Source organism: Sorghum bicolor, chromosome 10 (genome assembly GCF_000003195.3).
Source record: "Sorghum bicolor cultivar BTx623 chromosome 10, Sorghum_bicolor_NCBIv3, whole genome shotgun sequence".
Taxonomy (NCBI): Eukaryota; Viridiplantae; Streptophyta; class Magnoliopsida; order Poales; family Poaceae; genus Sorghum; species Sorghum bicolor.
The window spans coordinates 20,320,722-20,325,474 of NC_012879.2; the positions used below are offsets into that span (position 1 = coordinate 20,320,722).

The 4,753-nt window shown below is 37.0% G+C and overlaps 1 long non-coding RNA gene across 1 annotated transcript; it reads left to right on the forward strand.

Moving 5' to 3' along the window:
• Window positions 779-2,574, forward strand: LOC110431409. The gene is made up of 3 exons (XR_002448906.1): window positions 779-1,000; window positions 1,860-1,986; window positions 2,318-2,574. It is a non-coding gene; the product is annotated as an uncharacterized LOC110431409 (long non-coding RNA).

Below are 4,753 nucleotides of genomic sequence, written 5' to 3' on the forward strand. Positions count from 1 at the left end.
TAACGTCTCATCAAATATTCAATCACATTTGTTATTTCATCTCCTCTTGTCAATTTCTATAAATCGGCATAAGAGAAGGACAAGTAATAGATTTAGCTTGTGATGTTCATACACTACAAGAAATGTGTGGTTTTTTGACGTATTTAGTATGACAACAGGTCATAATGTCATTATATCATCTCGTTTATGACATTTTGTTGTTGGCATTTTGACTTTGTGACAATAAAAAGTTGTATGTCACAAAAAACGTCATACAACAAGTCTAATTTTATCTAGTGACGATATTTCCTATGTCACATAGGCATTTTCTGTGTCACAAAGGTCCAATAAGGTTGAGAAAAAGTTTAAGACTTATACGATATTAACCTATGGCACACATAAGGTTGAGAAATTCCAATGATGAATGTCTACACCTTAGGAAACTTATTGTGTTATTAACCTGTGGCACACATAAGGTTGAGAAAAAGTTTAAGACTCATACGATATCAAAATGGTGCAAAATGTTGATTATTAAACAACACAAAAATAATAGAAAACTGATTTAAAAATACCATTGAAAAAATACCATTATTAAACTCCTACAGAACATATATAGATTTGGCCCACCAGAGCCCAGAGCGAATCACGAATGCGACCCACCTTAGCCCAAATCAAATGCCACCTCATTCTTGTCCGTTAGATCGTAACACGAACGACTAAGATGTACTAAGCCTTGGAATAAGATCCAAAAACCTAGAGCATCCCCATCCTCCTGCATTGCAGGCAAGTCATGGCCCCTCCAACTGCGCGTGCGGGTCAGGGATGAGCACCTCTGGCGGCGCTCGGGCTGGGTGCGGCACCTCTAGCAGCGCGTTCGGCTCAGGGACGAGCGCTCGGGCTGGCCAGGCTCAACACCTCTGGAAGTGTGTGTGGCTCAGGGGCGAGCCCCTCCAGCAGGTGGTGTAGTTCAGGTGTGAGGCACTTCCAGGCGGTGGGATGGCAGGGCACGGCCTCTCCAATGGTAAGTTCTGGATCTCCCATTCCAAGAAGCTCTATGTGCATCTCGTTCTTCGCATCTCTAACATATTGTACGGTAGGTAAGTTCTGGATTTCCCTTTTCTAGCAGTTTCCAGTGCCCAAAAAATCTAAGGAATAGAGAGATTTATTTTGGGAAAGACCAAAGGGATTGGGAGTTCTAGTTTTGTATTTATTGGGATTGGAGAAAAGGGCAAATGAAATTACGATGAGAAATAACCCTAATTTCAGATGTGAATATGTGCTCTCTTTGTTTCTGTGAGCATATAGGTTAGTTTTTTTCTGTGAAATTGCAGTTCAAGATTTTGATGCCAATTTAGGTGTTTTGCATTTCTGTTTTTTCAATTAGGTTGTGATGTGCTAATTTCTATAGCGATGTGCACTAATCATTGTTTGATAATATGCATTACTAGTATTTTGTAAAATTTAGAATACTATTTCTAGAATGTATATTTCTTACTCTTTACCAACTTCGCACTATGCTTCTGTATGATTGGAAAAACTCGCCAATCTTTCGTACTTAAGTATTTGTGTAGATAATATTGTAGTTGTAGTTGAACACAAGTATCCAAGTCTAAGAACTAGGAATTCAGTCCAACTAGCAGAGTATCCAATAATTATCTAGAATTGCTATGTTCTTTAATCAATCTATTTAGTTATCTGTGTTTGTATTTATATTTTTATGGCAAGTATAGAGATCCAAATTATGAGCACACACAAAATCTGAGATTTTTCTGATCAATTTTGGTTATTATTACATTTAATTTGTGTTAAACTAGAGAAAAAAAGATTGAATTACTCCTTCAAAATAATATAATTTTCTATCTAACAAAATTGGTTCACAGGGCCATGTGAGACCTATTGAAGTGGTTACTTGGTGTTGGGTTCGAGATAGTTTGGGTTGGGCAATGGACTACCGGAACCTTGAGAGCCTAGGTGTTTAGTCAAGGTTCCATGAGATGGCTTATCCAGGTTTGTGAAGCATGTATATTCTTGTTTTTCTGTACATAGGGTGCGAATTTAGATGTGGAAAAATTGTTTGTTCGATAAAGTAGACATCTCTATTTGAACTTCATACATACTGATTTTAAAGGCAAATGTTAGCTGCTAGATTACATATAATTTCAAACAATTTGTGGTCCCTTGCAATTTACTTCCACTGGAGCTCTTGCATTAATTTCAATTCAAGGTTATCTGTTTGCATGAGTTACAACTTGCTCATTGGTTAGCTTTTCTATGAACCATGCCTTTGGAACATTGTGACTGTACTTACGTGTTGTGTTTCAATTTCTGGGAAATCCAGAAAGCTCACGTATTTGGTCAATCTGCTCCAAAGAATACAAGAACTAAGAATGTAGATGAAAGATTGCTGCATCATGCCAGCATGTGTATATCCTTATAGTTAGTACATTTAATTGTACATGATGACTAGATCTGTCCCTATCTTCTGTAAAATAGGTTATTTTGGTCATCGGTGAAATTTATGTGGATATGGATAATACTGTAAAGAATAGTTGATTAAATGTATTATTTTTATATATACATGTTAGATTTGGTGTATTTGATATGTTTGGGTCATTTTGATGAGCTGTACTGAATTAAAATTATGCTGTGAGCCTGTTATCCTGCTGGGCTAGAAAAAATTTGCACGGACTGACAGAAAAATTGGGTTACAAAAAATCATGTGGGCTAATTGAGAGCGAAGTGGGCTGAAAATAAATGGACTGAAATATTACAAAATAGGTGGGCCATGATGTTAAAAAAAGCAGGCCAACCACATGGGCTTTAACAAGCTGTATTTCAATGTTATGACGTTTATTGGCTTGCCAACTCAGCACCACGTCATCTGCCAATATGGCATTGTGTAAGGAGTTGTGACAATAAACCATTGTCATAAGCTTTGACATTAAATATAGGAACGTCATATTATCAATTTGTGACGCTGGTTTTTTTACGTTCGAATTTTCGTCAAGTGGATGTCACAAACCTTAAGTTGTGACATTAATTCCATATATTTTGACATAAATAAAACGTCAAAAAACCACGCAATTCTTGATACCAATTCAACAACAAAACAAACATTAGTTTCATTGTATGAGCTATAGGAATGATACTCAATGGTATGAATTTTAGGATGATGTAGACTTATGAGGTTCTCTATCATCTTTACTTCTGCTTTGAATGGCTGAAGCTTTTGGAACAATTGATTTTTTAGGAAATCATAGTGTGATTGGTATGATCTATGGTTAGTACTTCTACATAGTTCTATTTGTACCCTCAGACTTTCTAGTATAGATTTAGTTATCTCCTAGCTACCCTAAACTAGTCAAAAGATTCATCCCATTATAATGAATTGTCCATTTGGGAAATCCTAAATTGTTCATTTGGCAAAATATTCCTTTGTGGTGGGTCAGGAGGTTTTGGGCTTGTTTAGGTATGCTCTGCTCCATATATTTAGCTTTGCTCCATGCTTTTCAGCCAAACAAATACAACTCCACAAATTTTGCTCTAGGAATAAATGTGGAGTTGTTGGAGCATCTAAAAGGGTGCTCGAAAAACTCTAGTTTTTTGTGAAGCTACTTCACGATAGAGTTTGTGGAGCATAGTTGTCGAGTAGTCTCAAACAGGTCCTTGGACAACATTAAGTATGAGCCAAAGTAGTGTTTTGTGTTGTTATTCTATTCATCAGTTTGGGTGGTAGAAACCAAAATTGGCATGAATGTGACAATAGCGAGTGTGGTAGTAACATCCACTAAATTGGTTTTGGCCACTTAATTGGCTAATTTGGGTTGGTTAATTATATGCTGCATAAATGTTTCCCATACAAATCCTGAATGACATCACACATTGGGTTGGCTAAACTAGAGCCTATCCACTAATTAACTCATTAGGAGGTAGAGTACTAATATAACAACCTACCTTCCTTCTATTTTATTGATAGCCTTCATTTTGCCAATTTCACGATGGAAACTATCCTTCATGACTTTCTTATTTTCTTCAAACATCTTAGCATGGTGTCGTTGGGTCAAAACTACGGCAAGCATGTTGTTCGGATGGTGTCATTGCATGATGGATATGGTGGCTTGAGTAAACTCATGAACACAAGAAACACATAGGAGACGTAGAGATTTATCCTAGTTCGGGCCAAGTCGGTCCCTACATCCAGCAACTGATGATCCTTGTACTCAAGAACACCTAGAATCTAGGGGGTTACAATTGGTATGGAAGGATGAGTTTTGGTATGGGGCTATCTCGATGCTAATCCTAAGGTGGTGGTGTACCGTGCCACTTGAGGTGTCTCCCCCTTGCCAAAGAGGAAGGAGATGGAGGAACTACTGGGGCTCCCCCATGGGTTGCTCTTGTCACACCCTAAAGTTTTTATTTTGGGATGTGATGTAGAAAAGACTAAATGACATCAAATGTTTTTATCATTTGTCTAATATTTCCCAACATTAGTTAAGCTGTTGATATTCTGGATAGTGGAAAAATATGAGTTTCTAAAATTTTTGAAATACAACTTTGTGGTCTGTTGCACTTATGTCGTCGCATAGTGTTTATGCTTGAAAAATAAATTTATTTGTTTCCAAAATACACCTAGGGTTTGATTCTAACTTCATCTACCCAAAATACCAAATCAATATCTAACTCTAACCAAGTCTTTTGCCGATATCTTACAAAATGCTAGCCTAACCCACCTTTCTCGAGCTCTTAGTCAATTTGATGACGATAAATTCTTCAT